The sequence below is a fragment of the Silene latifolia genome, chromosome 1 (genome assembly GCF_048544455.1).
Source record: "Silene latifolia isolate original U9 population chromosome 1, ASM4854445v1, whole genome shotgun sequence".
In the NCBI taxonomy this organism is placed as follows: domain Eukaryota; kingdom Viridiplantae; phylum Streptophyta; class Magnoliopsida; order Caryophyllales; family Caryophyllaceae; genus Silene; species Silene latifolia.
Window position 1 is genome coordinate 84,844,507 of NC_133526.1, and position 18,315 is coordinate 84,862,821.

At 35.7% G+C, this 18,315-nt stretch overlaps 1 long non-coding RNA gene across 5 annotated transcripts; it reads right to left on the reverse strand.

Annotated features, from left to right (window-relative positions):
• Positions 1–14,798: 14,798 nt before the first annotated feature.
• Positions 14,799–17,887, reverse strand: LOC141607404 (uncharacterized). Of its 5 annotated transcripts, XR_012526912.1 has the most exons (4): positions 17,751–17,887; positions 17,427–17,640; positions 16,132–16,206; positions 14,799–16,033 (listed from the first exon to the last, which is right to left on the reverse strand). It is a non-coding gene; the product is annotated as an uncharacterized LOC141607404 (long non-coding RNA). The 5 variants fall into 5 exon arrangements; XR_012526913.1 differs by having other exon boundaries at positions 16,132–16,193; positions 17,427–17,887; XR_012526911.1 differs by having other exon boundaries at positions 17,427–17,887.
• Between the last annotated feature and the right edge of the window lie 428 nt (positions 17,888–18,315).

Consider the following 18,315-nt stretch of genomic DNA (forward strand, 5'->3'; position numbering starts at 1 on the left):
ACCCAAAGAAGAAACAAACACAAACACAAAACACACACTTTCTCATCGTCTCTTTCTCTCTTTCTCATCGTCGCTTTATCTTCTCGCCATTCTTTTGATTTCATCGTCTCTTTACGTACGTTCTGTAATTATCAGGTTTGTTTCATCGTCATTATTTTATTGTTCTAATTATTTCATTTCAATGTATGTGTTTTTATCGACCATTAGGTTCCGTTAAGCATCTGCTAATTATTTCATTTCCATGTATGTGTTTTTATCGACCATTAGGTTCCGTTAAGCATCTGCTAATTATTTCATTTCCATGTATGTGTTTCTAATTATTTCATTTCCATCTTCTTTGGCGTCCTTCAGTACGGATCGAGCATGTTTTAGCAGTTAGGGTTTGGAGAATATATTGAGATAATGGAAATGCATGTTAGTTGAGATAATGCAATGTATTTATACTAATGTGTGGGTTGAGTTGTTTTTTAATTAATATATATGTTAGGAAGTTGTGCCATATATGTTAGGAAGTTGTGCCATAATCGGATCTTGATGATGACTGATAGATCTATGGAGTTGAAAAAATGGAAGCAAATCAAACAAGCATAACTCAACACTTTCAAAATGATCATTTCATTTAATTTTAAACCAAATACATTACAAAGAAATTATCGAAATCAAAAGATGTATAATAAGCCGGAACAACCCCGGTTAAGCGTAAAAAACGCTTCTCAACCTGCCACCAATCACGCCACTCTGGTATACCGCTAACTTCCGGGTCATTGGCTTCATATTTTGCAATAACAGATTGAATATATGCAAGGACACGACTTGCATGTGGAGATAAGGTTGGAAGAGTACAACTCAACATATCTCTCGGTCGCAGACCAAGTTGCGAGTATCGTGTAGACGAGGGTATGAAGATGATGATGATGATGAGGCTTTGTTGACAAGCCGGACCGCTTCACGCCTCTTAATCCAATAATTCCGTTGATGTTCAAGGGATGCTTTGATTAATGGGTGTTGATCGGCGGAAGCCCTACGAGAACCTTCCCATCATCTTCAATCGTTTGTGTAAGCCATTCTTCGTTGTTGATAAAATTAGGGTTCGTTGCCATGTTGTTTCAATTAATGAATGTTAGTAAAGGATGCTTTAATATGTTAGTAAAGGATGCTTTAATATTTATAGCTAGTAATATTTAATTTTTTTTTTTTATTTTTTAAGAACAAACAACAACGGTTATTTATAAATAACCCGTTGTTATAACTTTCCCCCCAAAATTGAGTCACACTTTCCACAACGGGTTTTTATACTTAAAACCGTTGTTAATAGTTTTAACAACGGGTTTCTTAAGAAAACCAACCGTTGTTAAAACCTTTTACAACGGACGCTTTAACAACGTCCGCTTTTTTATATAACAACGGTTTTTAACCGTTGTTATAGCCTGTATCTGTAGTAGTGTAAACCCAATTTTTCATTTCAACCATACATGGATGAGGGTGTGGGTGAGACCATAGAAACCATTTTAAAGAATGAAAAAGATATTGAGGGAAACATAGAGGATGAGACCATATGCTCAGTTGATAACCCCTTCTTTGACGACAATCTAGAACCCCTCTATGACGATTTTACGCTGACACAGAGTCACATGAGGAAGACTTGACAGACCCCTTAGATTACCCCTTTTGTGATGAGTCTTGGGATAAGGAGAGTGATGATGCGCGATTCGAAGATCTTGAGGTTAAATGGGACTCATGTGACGATTTGCTGACTCTTTCTTTTGATACATCCCCTTCAGTTATTGAATTTGATTCTAATTTTGAGTCCAGTGAGGTTCATTTTATTACACCTGTGCATAATGCATATTTTGATGTTTCTGATGTTGAAGATGATATTGATGAATACTCTGCACAAGGGACCCTTACTAAGGACCCTTCAGATGCTTTGATATGTTTTGAGACATGTGTAGGTGAATCTCCCATTTGGAAAGCTGAGCTGGATGCTTTAGAGGCTGAAATATATGGGATAGAGCCTATCAACAAAGGGAACGCGAAGGTATACGAGTCAGTGAATACTCCTAACACGGTAGAGGTAATATATTCTTTTGCCACCAATTCCGATATTAAGAGTGGTAGACCTCCTGACCAAGAGGTAATTGTTGACGATAATTTCCTGAGGATTACTGGTGTAGTGAGTGATAAATTACCTCGTATGACTTCTACTTTGTGCTTTCATACTCCATACTCTTTTGGTTGGACTAACAATTTGATGCGGTTTTGCTATAATTGTCATCAAATATTTGATATGCTGAGACGGTCTTTAACATTGATTTTATATGCTCCTGTTATATCTTGGTGCTACTTATGCTTTTGTGTAGCACATGCGCAGATTTATGATCAACTATTAAGAGCTTTGAGCTGTTTTGATTGTGCCCAATTGCGGGTAATCGATATATAAAGAAAGGAAGGGGACGACAACAGGTTCCTCGATCGAGTAAGACGAGGCTCGATCGAGTAACCACGTTTTTGGGTTTATTTCGTAGCTGACTTGATGTGGAATTGCGCGGTTGATTATTTTCCCCTGTTTTGCAGCTGGTTTGGGGGAATCATAAGCTCTTACCCGGTATTTTCTTCCCTTGTACCTTCTTTAATTGTATTATCTATTTCTTTTCTATTCCTCTTGTTAGTTGTGTCCTCTAGGTTGCTGGAGATTTGTGTGTGATTGCTATGCTGTAGGCGTCACAATGAGGACACTGTGACATTTAGGTTTGGGGGAGGAGTTTAATTATGTTGTGTGCATTTATATAAAAAATCCATAAAAATAAAAGAATTATAAAACACAAAAACACGTTTTTCTTTTGTTTTAGGTAGAACCTTGGTGAATTAAATAACAATGATGTTAAATTGCATTGTTTTTGCATTTGAATCTCAAATAGTTGTTCATGTACATTGTTTTGACTCGTTAGCCATGAAAACAAAGCTCATAATTCAAGTCTTTACCGTATTGACATGCCTTATATTGATTAGATTTGACATAATTACGTTGGTAAACTACTTAAATTCTGAGGTCTATAGAGCTTCCTAGGCCAGGAACATCAATAAACTGGTCTCATTGTCAATTAGGCTTGAGTGTGGTTTCTCCTTGTGGAATGTGTAATATCAAATTGCATAAGTGTGACATTGATTTCTTGATACTTTTATTGCTTTCATTTGACTAAGTACATGTGGATAGGCGATTCTTATCGTTCAAATAAGCCTTACATTACCTTTTGTTAGCCCGTTTGAACCCTTGTAGCCAATATTAATTACATAATATGAGCTACAATCCAAGAATTTGCCTACCTTTTCGGGACAGTCGCAGTTGCTTGTTTATCATGTCTATTTTGCTATCATGGTTGGGTTGGGACTTATTGTTGTCATGTGGGTATAGCAAAATACTTTTAGCGATTGTGTTGTATCCTTGTGTTGGAAAAAGAAAAATATGAAGCAAAAGAAAAAGAAAGAAAAAATAGAAAAAGAGAAAAAGAGAAAAGAAAAGAAAAGAGATTGCTTCATTTGGTTTTATCAAGGATCAAAAAGATGGTTGTTAGAGTTTAATGTATAATTGGAGAGTAGTTTGTTAGCTCTCATATGTTGTAAAGTTGAGATCATTTCTCTAAGATGGTTGACTCGATCGAGGAACCTCATGCTCGATCGAGTCACTCTCGACTCGATCGAGGAACCAACCTAATCAACTAAATTTCGCAATGTCGAGAGTTGGGTGTTCTTGAACTTTGGTGCCTCGATCGAGTCACTCTCGACTCGATCGAGGAACCTTCCAGTTTTATAATTCCCGCAACTTTCCTTAAGTCGGTTATGTATTTCTATAAATACCAAAACTCGTACCCTAAGTTGCCAGATGCTTTATTTTCAGTAGGTTTAATATAGCTACCTTAGAAAACTCTCTCAAATAATTAGTTTAGTTTATTTATTGTTCTTACTTCCGGATCTAGCTATTTACGGTATTGTTCTTAATCTTTCCTTTATTATTAGTCATTTATTTCATTGTTCATCTTTTATGCTTGCAATCATGTTTCTTATTAATGTTATTGTTGTTCTTCTTTCTATTATGCGTAGCTAAATCTCTTATCTAGAGTGAAAGGGGATCTAGGTTGTTAGAAAAGGGATTATTATGAATTGATTGTTAAATTGCTCTTAATTGTTGTTTGATTATCGTACTACTTCTAATTAGTTAATTACTGATCAGAATTGATTAATTAGTCTTGCATAAACTAGGATTATCACCGACCGGGTTAAGACTAGTATAGGCCACGATAATTGAATAGAGATAATTTAATGATAGCGACCGCATGTTAAATTAGATCTAAAAGAAATATTGAATCAACCGATCATATGACTTTCAACAATATACATTGCTCAATCAATGAATTAAATTCTACCCTTTGACGACGACCTAGTGAACCCGATCCCTAGACTTTTTAATATTATTGTTATTCATCTTTTATTTACTTGCAATTAGTTGATTAGCATACAAACAATCAAACCCCCAAAATTGGTTACCTTAAGACGGAATTAAATATAAACAAACTAGATAATCACCGCCTCCCTGTGGATTCGACCCTGACTTACCGCTAGCTATTTTGTTAGTAGTAGTTTAGGTTTACTTTGATTAAGGTGATACGACTTTAGCCTTATCAATGACAACCACCTCTCGGCCTTATTGTTAACCATAGAACGGGTCATAACGAGCTCTCGCTATGGCTAGGTCGGTCTACTATAACACGCTTAGTCTAATTCATTTGCGTGCCTCTCAACTTATAAAAGTGAATCAACAAATTAATTTAAGATAGTGATCAATTACCAAAGATTAGCAATTAAAACAAGCATGTAATAGAAATTTATCAAACAATATTATGTCATCCTAATTTAAGATTTAAAAATATTAGTTATGCATGGCTTCCCTAATCCCTAGACAAAAAGGACTACTCACTCATATTAGAAATAAAACTAATGATGTATGAATTAATAAACATGATTCTAATAAAAATATAACTAAATGAAAGTATAAGAATTATGAATAAACTAAATAGTGATAACATATGAATTAGTGAAACTGCTAATGATAAGAAATGTAAATATGAAATGCTAGAATAAACTATTATGCTATTAACTTGATAATGAAATGTAAAAACAAACTAATATGACAATGCTAATAACTAAAATGTAAAGTATGAAATAACGATAATGAAGAATGAATCAACGAAATTAACGAGAAATGTAATTACCGTAACAAGAGAACTTGGAATTTGAATAAGTAGAACTCAAATAACAAACCCAAATAACTTGTATAGAATGCTTGAATTATAAAGAACAAATGCTTGAAGTAAATTGATTATAACAAAGGAAATGCTTAACAAAATGTAAACTAATTCTGAAAACTAAGAGAATTGTGTGCTTTAGAGTATAGGAAGGTGATAAAAGATGGTAAAAGATATCCCCTAATAACGGATTAAGCACCCTATATATAGTGATAAAGGGGTGAAACGTAAAATTCAATGGGGAATGAAACCCCGATCGGGGACAGGCCACTCCGATCGGGGACGCTTGTTTCTCGGTTAAATACCTAATCTAGCATGCCATAAAGTAATAGACTCAGCGAGATAAACGGAAGCGGTAGAGTTTTTATTAATAGTCACCACATCGAGCATGAAAAGCACACCATTAAAAAAACCTTTTCCAACAAAATTATTGTTTCTAGTGAGTAGAAGCTTATCGGATTCAAAAGTGAGTTTTAAACCGGCCTTGTTAAGTAGAGGTCCTGAAATAAGGTTCCTATGAATTTCTGGAACATGAAGAACATTATTAAGTTTGAGAACTTCACCGGAAGTTAGCTTCAGTTGTACCTTTCCCTTACCAATGACGCGTGTAGTGCTAGAGTTACCCATGAACACGCATTATCCATTAGTTTCTGGCACATATTCTTTGAACGCTTCTTTGTCACAACATATGGGACTCGTAGCTCCAGTATCCAGAATCCATTCTCTGACGTTGCTTACCAAATTTACCTCGGATACCACAGCGGCAATTACTTCATCTATTTCGGTGAGATGAGCTTGATGCTTGTTTTTTGACTTTCCTTGGGATAATCCTTGCGGACAAAATCTTGCAGAATAACCCGTTTCACTACAAGTGAAACATTCTCCTTTGAACGACCTTTTGGGTTTGAAATTTGTTTGATATTTCACACCTAGATTTTGGTTTGATCATTTGTCCTTGTAGTTGTTGCGTCTATGACCCTTGTTGTGATTTTTTGTCCCAACAAGATTGGCGTTTGAAGAAGAATGATCAACTTGTTTACCTTTTGACTTGATTCGATTTTGCTCTTCAATCTTGATGTGTGACACCAACTCAACAAGAGTGAAATGTTTCTGTTTGTGTTTCATGGAGTGCATATAATTCTGCCAAGATGAAGGAAGTTTCTCGAGTAGACAATTAAATTGAAATATTTCACATATTTTCATACCCTCCACGATAATATCAGCACATAATGTCTCATACTCATGAACCTGATCTAAAACAGGTTTTTCATCACGTATACGAAAACTTAACCATCTATTGCACGCATATTTTTTAGTGCCAAAATCATTTGTTCCGTATTTTGTTTTAAGAACGTCCCAGATGTCTTTAGCAGTTTCAAGCTTGCCATAGATCAAAAATAAAGGTTCGGTCATATAGTGCAGTAAAAGACCACGACAAGTTTTATTGTCAGCAGGATAATTCCGTTCACTGTTTTATGGTGCTTCAGTTTCAGTTAAAGTATAATCTACCTTTAACTGGATTAAAAGATAATCAATTTTTTTAGACCAAACCCTATAGTTTTTACAGTCAAGTAAATCCAACTTTGACATGTCAGGGATAAAAACTGTAGGCATGGGGTTCGGATTAAAAGAAGCAGCAGAAATTGGCATAGCCATATCGCCTCTGAAAAATTTAACGAGCAAGAAAAAAATTCAACTTTAGACTGTAGGCGGTATAACTATTAGATAAACAATGAACGGGAAAAACTTACAGAATCGGTAAAGGAGAATGTCATGGCGTGATTAGAATCACTGCCTTAAAGTTCAATTTGCCCCACTCGATACACACGGCCTCGTGGCAACCAACCCCCAGGGTTACACGACGCCCGAGCCTAAGGTTTATGACAAAGACTCAGATTGAGGATTACTAACAGAACATTCCCGAAATCATCTTGTAGTAAGCGATGTATTATAGAGAGAGAACAGGGAAGATGAGAATCATATTTTGTGTGTGTTAAAATGTTGTTGTTGAGAGTTATTTATAAGAGAAAAAGGAAGGATTTAGATGTATAATTAATATGTATCGGAAATAGTTTTTAGAAGACTACAAAATCACCATTGGAAAACCGTAGTCATCCTTTAGAAGACTGCAGCAATCAGTCTTAGAAAACACACAATCAGACTTAGAAGACTGCAATTAATTTTCGGAACTTGTGAAAAAATAATATGTGGAGAATAAGTGATCTCATATCCAAAAGGATCCTACGGTCCGCACCGCAGGTGCTCTACCCGAGCCCGGTCCGGCCCGGCATGGCGTGCGCGCGTGTGTGGTGACGCTGCCCCTTCACTACTACACATATTAGTAGTGCAAAACATTAGATCATTTATAAACTACAACCTCTTAGTTTATTCTACCAATGTGGGATAAAAGGATTTCTTTTGAAGCAATACTTCCAACAGCTTCTTATATTATAAAATTGTGTCTAATTTGTACTCCGTAATTCATTATACAGATGAGCTCGTTAGATTATTGATACGTGCATTTTATATAGTCTTTTTAGCCTATTTTATGCACGTATTTCTATGCTTTTATCGTGGTTTTACGCTACGAAATGCCCCGAATATGTTACTTTGGGTTATTTTGTCTTATTTACAGGAAGGGACCCGAAAGGAGTGAAATCAAGCTATTTACCGTCCGTTTAGCATGCATTTGGAGGAAGAGATAATTTGGAACGGGAAATGTTGCTGTCGTGGGATGCGTGAAGGTGTTTCCGGAGCTAAAAGGACAAGTCAAAGTCAAACTAATGAGAATTCTAAGCTGCTGAAGTCAATATCCACTTGATCGAGTAGTTTACCACTCGATCGAGTGGTTTAGGAGTCAATAATCAGTCGATCGAGTAGACTATGTAGTCGATCGACCAGTTCTTTTTATGCACTTACTCGATCGAGGACATTGTTAGTCGATCGAGCAGTTTCTGGCTGGGTTTGCTCGATCGAGTGATTTAGTTACTCGATCGAGTGGATTTTGCTACGGGTTGGGCTTTTTAGTCCAATTCCGTCATTAGGTTTAATCCTATTCCAATTTTCTTATAAATAGGAGTTAGGACGTCATTAGTCAATCATCCAGTAATCCAAGGATCACGTTGCTCTTTTCCCTTTCTCTATACACTGTTACTTTCATTTCTTCATTTCCGAATTCTTTAATCTAGTAATTTCTTCTTCCCCTTTTCTCTTTCTTTTAATGTTTATTGTTATTATTTATTTTATTCTTGTTTCCCCCATCTCCATGTCTAGCTAAATCCCCTTAGTATGTTAGGATTAGGGAAGCCGTGGTAGCGATGCTTTAACTGTATTAAATAGATTAGCCTTGCGATAGGAATTGTATTAGGCAATTTAATTGTTATCCGGTCAAATGTATGCATGCAGGAGACCCATAATTCTAGTTAACCCCGACCTAGATCGAAAGATTGGAAGGGAAGGCTTGCTTAATTACAATAGGGTATTGCAGTGAGGGCGAAAGTTAAGCTGTTTACGCTCTAGGGCGGTTTAAGGACCGAAAGGTGACGACCATAGCTCTTCTTATCAATAGTCTAATCGCCTTAGTATTCTCGATAATATAAGATCCAATAGCTGCCACGGTGTACCGACTTCTAGCATACTCCCTTCTCTCTTGCTGTTAATTTCTCTTGTTTATTTCTCTCGCTTTAATCTCTAGTTTAGTTAACACAATTCAAACCCCCATTTCTGTGACACCCTGACAGACCAAATTAGACAGATATTTAGCAACTTAGCCTCCCTGTGGAGATCGACCCTACTTGCCGCTGACTTCTGTTAGCAGTAATCTAGGTATTTTATTTTTGGTGTAGAAACGACCGCATCAATTATCTGTCCAAACATTGTTCCTTATATTACCCAAGCAATTAGAGATGATAATGAACGGATGTGAGAAGACACAATAGCTTTTGTGTTGATCAATATTATTTTTTTAGTGTTGAAAATTTAATGTATTGATCAAATATTAGATATTGTACTATTGATAAATGTTATACTCACCGGTGATGAAAAGTTGCCGCTTTAATATAGGAGTATTTAGTTGAGATATTTAATTATTTATTTAAGCAAATAAGTAGATGTCAAGCATATGAAATTCAAGCGCCTGCTACCATGGTTGTGGTGAGTGTTATTTTGTTGTATTTGTCGCAAATTTGAAGTTAATTTACCAATTTGTTGCTTTTGTAAGTTTATTTACCAATCTGTCATTGATCTCTTACTTTTTTTACCAATCTGGTTGTTTGGCGGAAACACTAAAACTCTGATGTGACTATGGAATTGCATGCCTTTGAAAATCGACGAGTTGCTTTTATTTGTTTTTTTGTCTTGAATAATGACAGGGCGCCACGTCAACTCATTTTCCTTCTTGTATTCCTTATTATTATGAGTGTACTCCCTTTTATTCACTCATTTTTTTCCTCATTTTTTCCCATTCTATTTTGCACAAGAAATAAGAAAATGATTTTGGACCACACAAAACACTCTACTCCACATACAATTGATTATGGACCACACAAAACCTTCCAAAAAAGGAAAGAGGGAAGAAACTCCGACTACCATGAAAACGAAAAGAGGGAGTATTACTTTTTCTTAGTCCTAGATCAGATTGCTATATCACACCCCTTTTACTTGTTACGCATCCTAAGTTTCTCGTTTTACCTATTTTGTGTTTTATTTTTTTAGAACAATTCTTTAAAATCTAAATATTGATTTATTAAAAATGAATGATGATACGTGCATTTTATATAGTCTTTTTAGTCTATTCTTGCATGCATCTTTATGCTATTTTAGTAGTTATTTGCTACGAATATGCCCCGAATTGCATACTTTGGAAGTTTTTGTATTAATTGCAGGAATGAGCTTAGAGATGCGGAATCAAGCCTAAAACATGTCCCTACACATGCATTTAGGAGATGAGTTGAGTCGGAGCTTGGAAAGTGCTATTTTGAGATGCGCATTGGAGTAAGGAAGTTAGGCGAGCCAAGAGAGTGCTTCAATTTGCTAGTTCCTGCTTGTAAGAGCCATATCTCGAGTTCTACAATAGTTATTAAGGTGATTCTAGTTGGAGGTGAAATCTTATGCTCTTAGCTTTCCAACGCCACCAACCACGCCCTATTTGTCCAAGTAACGAAGGAATGACAGCCGTTTGAAGTTCAGTGCGCGAAGCAGGAATTACGCGCTGAGAAGTGCTCGATCGAGAACTATTTCTATTCGATCGAGAGCCCATTTGCTCGATCGAGAGCTACTTCTTCTCGATCGAGTGATTAAAGGGAAAGAAGTCTTCGATCGAGAGGAATGCTAAGGAATATCACTCGATCGAGAGCCTTAAGTGCTCGATCGACCAACAATCCTTGACGGGCTGGGCTTTTAAGCTTTATTTTCCGCAATTAGGTTAATAATCCTATTTTCTTATAAATAGGAGTTAGGTCGACATAATAGGGGGCTTCTCCTCTCTAATTACTCTGAATACTCTGTCACTTTTACACTGTTACTTTGCTCTTTCTTTTCCGGATCACTTAATTCAGTAATTTCTTCCCTTATTCTCTTTTAATGCTTATTTCTTCTTTAATTATTGTCATTGCTTATTTTATTATGAGTAGCTAATTCCCCGTAGTATGTTAGGATTAGGGAAGCCGTGGTAGCAATGTTTTAACTGACTTATATAGATTAGTCTTGCGATAGGAATTGTATTAGGCAATTTAATTGTTATCCGGTCGAATGAATGCATGCAGGAGACAATAAATTTAGTTAACCCCGACCTAGATCGAAAGATTGGAAGGGAAGGCTTGCTTAATTACAATAGGGTATTGCAGTGAGGGCGAAAGTTAAGCTGTTTACGCTCTAGGGCGGTTTAAGGACCGAAAGGTGACGACCATAGCTCTTCTTATCAATAGTCTAATCGCCTTAGTATTCCCGATAGTATAAGATCTGATAGCTGCCACGGTAGACCGACTCCTAGCGTACTTCCTTCTCTTACTGTTAATTCTCTTATTCATTTCCCTTGCATTAATCTCTAGTTTAGTTAAATCAATCAAAACCCCCAATTGTGACATTTAGACAGATAAATAGACAAATAGATAGTACATCGCCTCCCTGTGGAGATCGACCCTACTTACCGCTGACTTCTGTTAGTTGTACTTAGGTATTTTATTTTTGGTACGAAACGACAGTATCAAATGACGACGACAAATTGAAAGAAATATGAACTTAGCTGATCAGAAATACCCTTAATCGACACGCCGTGTAAGACACTGCTCTAAAACAGTTAGACCCCCACACAGGTGCTCCTTGGGTTCCGTGGTCACCGATTCCAGGATTAACGCCTCCTTTTTGCACAATGGTGCACTCCACAGATGGAAGTACGAACTGTTCTCAATATGACAGAATGTAATAGAAAATAAATAAGAAGAAGATGTTTTTGTGTTTTCCTTGTTATGTGTAAACTGTGGACGAGTGAAGTTTTTATAGCAGGCAAAAGGGTCCTCCAACAGTCAAAATATTAATGATATTGATTCTGGTAGTAATGGCCATAATATCGGACAATGAATGCGGAATTAATTGTGTAATAAAATTCACAACAGCTAGAAAAGAATCCGATGGAAAAAGTTCAGACCAGTAGCAAAAAGGGGGCCTACCCCACCGCGCACGTGTCACGAGCCGAGCCGAGCCGGACTGCGGCGGCGGCGAGCGCGTGGGGTGACTATAGTCTATCCTCTATAGTTTAGTTAACACTTGTTAACCCATCTTCATATATAAAGTGGTATGTCCCCCACTATTCTACCAATATGGGACAATATTACCACACTTAAGTTTTGGAGCAACTTCCATCTCCAACAATCCCCCACTTAGTCCAAACTTAAGAAATAAGAAAAGAAATATGAGAAAGTGGTTATAATCAGGTCAACGTAGTCTTGAACCTGAAAATAGCAAGAAATTAGAACAGTTCCCTCGAGTAACATATAGCCCCATGAAAAAACCTTGCCTCATGATTATATTAGAGAATAGCCCACATCTATTCTTATAGAAGGTGTCCAACACTCCACAATCACGTAGGTGAGTCCACAAGTGTGTACTGCACTCATCACTCAAACCTTTGAGGTATGGAACTCATTAAGGACTACCACCTGTCCAACCTATCTCTGCAGTAAATAAACATACTAAAAGGGATAAACTGAATAACTCCTTTATTCTTCAAGGTAAATAAAAATACAAGCAATGCCAGACGATTTCGTTTGACCTCATTGAATCTGGTAAACCGGATTGGGTATCCATCGTAAAAGCACTACGTAGGTGGGCACAATCCCATCTTTTTAGCAGTTTCTGAAACTAGTTTCTTGTTTAAGGCCTTTGTCAACGGATCGGCAATATTACTTTCCGACCTCACATAATCTAAAAAAATAACACCAAACTTGATCAAATTACAAATAATATTATGCCTTAGTCGTATATGCCTACTCTTGCCATTATAAGCCTTATTCTTGGCTACATGAATGGAAGATTGCGAGTCACAGTGTAGCGGCACGTATGGCACGGGCTTTGGCCAAAAAGGAATGTCCGCTACCAAACTTCTCAACCACTCTTCTTCTCGATCAGCCAATTCGAGAGCTATAAATTCCGATTCCATTGTTGATCTCGCAATAAACGTTTGCTTGGAGGATCTCCAAGATACAGCTGCTCCTGCTAAAGTGAAAACATTGTTAGGTTCATATACCTATTATTAGACTCTTCTAATAGTGAACTAATTAACTTCTTAATTATTTGTTCATTAGATCTAGTGCATGCATAACAAAATAAGAGATTTATAAGAAAAACAATGTCCCTTACATTGTAGGTTGGTTCAAAAATATGGGCACAAGTAAGGTCACCTTTCTTCACTTGTTCTTAAGCTTAATATGATGGATGATTCTCCTAAGACTCCAAGTATAGAAGACACTCCAATAAGTTGCACCCAAGATTTAACTCAAAAATTCCACTAATATTAACTAGATATGTAGTAGAAATGCTACCTTAATATTACTAATATTTCTAGTATTACTACTTCTAGTAATAGTTGGAGAGTATTAGTATTAGAGAGTGTTTGGAGGATTTTGCATGTGAGGAAATATGAGTAAAAACAAGCAAAAGCAAGAGTTGGAAAAATGAGCAACAAGTGCTCATATATAAGAGCAAAAACCGGTTGCTCTTTGCATGGGGGGGAATATTTTTCTCTTGTTTTTTACTTGTATCAATTGTATAGGTAGAGTGATGTAAGACGTAGTATGATTAAAGCTTATGTGATATGTCACTATCACACTCTAACCAAAATAAACAAGACAAAAGGAGCATCTTTTGCTCTCTCTTTTGGCCGGCAATATGGACCCTTTTTGGTCCATCTTTGCCTTTTGTCATTTGTCCCACAAATGCTTATAAGTCTTATGTTTAATTATCTTACAAAATTAATTATTAATGTAATCATTTAACAATTAAATATTATAATTAATAATATAGTATACACTCCACTTTTGAGTAGTATACTATCATTATATCAATATATAATGGGTCCTATAATTGCTAGTTAGTTAAAATTACAACTCCTTGTAACTTTAAATAACCAATTACCTCTACCTCAAAACTTATATAAAACCTCAACTAATTTAGTAATTTAACACTTAATTACTAAATTAAATGTTATTTAATCACATTAAAATAAGACGTAAAATCGCACTCCCATAATTAAGGAATTAATCAATCTGTATCGCATACAATTAATTAACTATCTATTTGGGCCTCATCATATAGGTGTGACCTAAAGGGATCAACTGACCACCACTGTCATACGACAGTAATGTCAAACTCTCGTTAGCCAATCATTACCGATTAATGACAATCAGTTGACTATATAATGAATCATCCCTTTCGTATTCTTAATATGAGATTTAATTATGATATTAAATCATGTGATCGCACTATTTTTGAGGACACATATTCCAACAATCTCCCACTTGTTCGAGACAAGTGTGCATCACCAATACTCACTACTACATTGTGATTCTGTAGCAACACTTTGCTATTGTTGCGTAATGTCATATAAATGTTGCTATAGAGTTTATGCAACACTTAATCAAGTGCTACATAAAGTCTTGTTGCATTAGCTCATTGCAACGCTTAATGCAACACTTTTTAATCTGATGCAACACTTTTGTAAAGTGTTGCATTGGTTATATTTATGCAACGCTTTTTTCCAATTGCAAAGGCAACATTTTATATCTGCTAATGCAACAATTCTTATGGAAAAAAAGCAACACTTCCTGAACTAATGCAATACTTTTCATGTTGATAAACAACACTTATATCAAACAAATGCGACATTTTTATTTTGAAAACGCAACACAAGTTACATCCAAAAAAAACACTTATGATAAACAAATGCAACACTAGTTTATCCAAAAACAATACTTAATTAATAAAGTGAAACATAAAGACTTGTAAGACAACAATTGTAATTCTCACTAATTGTGCATTCAATTGCAAAACATTACAAAATCCCAATAGATTCAGTCTCAAAAACATGTCAATTACATTTCAAAAAAGGATCAAAAGTAGAACTTCGCAAATGTTTAATTAAGTAGAACAAATAATTTAACAAATGGTTAAATAGAACAATTGCTTAACGATTATTGAAAGTCTTCAATGTTCTATACTTGTGATCATATATATGTTGCTATCCGAACAAAAAATCAACCCAAAGCAACCTATAACATAAAAAATGGAACACAATTAGATTTGAGGAATTCAAAGGCTTTGATTTGTGTGCCATATCACTGCATAGACGTCACACTTATCAGGAAATAAGCAATGCATTAAAGGACAACTAACAAGGATGTGCAGAAAATAGAGTGATTCAATTGCACTGAAGAGATCAGAAGCCTGTGTGCAGAATGCAGTGAATGAACCCAGCCTGCCTATGTGCAGAAAATAGCTAGAGTGATTGTAGGGTGTATAACTGAAGAGATTTGTGTGCCATATCTCTGCAAAAGGCCTGTCCGGTATATAGTGAACCCAGCCATAATCACACCAAAGAGATCAACATCAGAGGCTTTTCCGCTCGAATAACCTACCATAAAAAAATGTACGGAAGGGGCAGATTGTTGTTTGCTAAACTGGAATCAGATTTTGCAGCTCGAATAACCTACCAGAAAAGAAGACAACTCATAAATCTAAAGAGTCGCCTAAGACAGTTAAGTAGCACAATCATAGACCAACCCAAAAATACATAGATATCCCTCATTTAACTATAGAGTTATAATGGCTTCGTCGCTCACATAAGATGGTCTCATATAAGATTTTGAGTAAATACTAACATGAAAATCAGTCCACATTACCCACGAATTGATAGTTTATAATAACCCTGTATTTACAACAATAACACAAATTAAAAGTACAACCATAAAAAAAATCAGTTGTGCAGTTTGTACACACAAATAAGACGATTAATGATTGGAGAACACGCATACGTTATGGAGGCAGTAAAAGCCGAGATGGGTATAGGATAGTAAATGAAAAGTATAAGAAAGTGTTCCAGCATAATTCAGAAATCTAGAGAACCATTTAGAAGAAAAATAAATCAAGTGCAAGTCAGACCTCGGCAGTACATGTAAAAAACTGACTTCTATTGGTGTTGGGACCTGCATCCATGCTGAAATTTCCAATTCCAATAAGGGATACTGCAGTAATTTTAAATAAGAAATAATTAACACCATTAAACAAGGACTCATCAGCAAATATTTGAGCAATTTATAATCCACACCATATGTAAGCTTACAATTGAAATTATCATCCTTGAACGTAAGACCATAGATGCTTTTACCTCCAGTTTCCTGCAACCTGCAACAAGTATCTACTTTCAAGAGCTCATTTAGAAGCAAGCTCGAAGAAATTGTGAAAACAAAGCCCGAATTTAGAGTAAAAAAGAAGATTGTAAAGGGCATGCGTAAGAGATTAAAGGAGGGAAGAACTAAAGAGAGGAGCATAAAGGAAGCAAAATATCAATTAATATTACAACAAAAGTCACTCAAATATAACAAAAAATTGCAACATAGAGCAATGGATCTGTGATACATTAAAATTCAAGTAATTCTTACATAGAAAAGCACTTGTCAATAAATCCGTGCAATCCTCTATCAAGAGAAATACAAACCTAGTAGCTCACCATAATTGGATTACGAGAAGAAGGCTGGTGAACTCTATTCTCTGTATAGCTTTATCATCAAGTCTTTAGGAACAAAATAAAGCAGTTTCAAGCATAACAGAAAGCTAGAATGATTCTCCTCTTCCCTTCCTCACTCTGTTATCTAACCAAGTAAATACATGCTAATGAGCATGAAAACACGCTTAGGTTGTAACCAAATCTTGAAGCAATTAACATCTAAAGAGTTCATATAGACCACAATCCTCCAAATTCTAGATCCTTTCCCTTAAGCCTATTAAAACTTTGAACTACTACCCTTAATACTTCTTGGCCTTTTAAGTAAGAATCCAAAAGCAAAGCAGCTATAAGTGATTTTTAAAAGTAAAGTTACAAGAAGTCCATATATATGTTTTGCTGCATCAGACATATAAGAACATTTGACGTAAAACAAATGAAAAAGGAAGTATAGATAATTGGAAAGGTCCACCAGTGGTGCGACCAAATCAGCGAAAGTAAGAACATGAATCCATATGACCTTGAGGAAAAATGGTGGACCAAATTCAATTAAATGAACATACTATCTGATTGAAACACAATAAGAACGTTGAATAGAAAATAAAAACGTGAGCTTAGATTCAGTACAGGAGTGTATGTATCAGAGATGTGGACAAATTGAAGACCACAAATCGAATTCTAAACTAATTAACATAGAAAAACTCCTAATTCGGACGAAATGGACACCGGATGATTATAATGTTTACATAGTTTCTGCGTTCAAGCAATTTATAGCAGTACAATTCAGAAATTTACTCCTAATCAACAACAATCTAACATAAATGATTAGTTTAAAATGATACGTTCAACATAAACCCTAGAAATCAAACAAAACTAACATAAATTGATTAAAAATTAGAAGGAAGAGCAATTACCTTTGCTACTCAGAAATCATATGAAATCGCAATAACCGACTTAGGAATCTGTATGAACATCAGCCGCTGCTCCTCGATTTTCATCGATAAGATTGTAAGAAATCGACAAAATCAAGAGATAGAGATCGAGGTACCTGGCAGCGCCAAAGGTTATGCCACCATCGAGTTGGCCAGTTCCCCATTGTTAAACCAAGAGAACTTGAACCCTGATATCCTAGTATGGTCAAAATGCGAATTATGGTGATAATTGTTGTAAAACCCTAACAAAAAAATGAGAGGAATTGGGGGATATCAGAGAGAAGAAGTAGAGGGATTTGAATGTACCTCGAAAATGAAGGGTGAGGGTAGAGATTTGTGTGAGATTGATCAATGGATACCGAAAATGGAGGTCTGATTTTGTGTGAGATTGATTATGTTGATGGCGGTGATGAGCACTAATGAGGTGGTAGAGGGGACTTTTGAATTCTAGGGGAATTATAGACCGAGTGCGCGTACCAAAATTTATTACTGTATAAAACTTTAGGCTTCGGTTATACAATTAACCGTAGCCTTTTCTTCATATTAAGCTTCGGTTGTTGATAGAACCGTAGCCTTTTTTTTGTCCCATATTTATGGCTTCGGTTGTTTATCAACAACCGTAGTCTTTTATAAAAGGCTACGGTTAATAATAAGAATCGCAGCCTTTTTTTTTCCGCCTAATCTACTTTTTCTACTAGTGGCAAAAACTAAAAATGAAAAAATTTTAGAGGGAATATACTTATGTGACATAAGTGTTGCTCAAGTGTTGCGACAAAATGCAACATTTGTATAAGAACGTTGCCTTTATAGTAATACATTGCAACACTTAATTTAAAGTGATGCCCTATGTAAGTAAAAGCAACATTTTTAA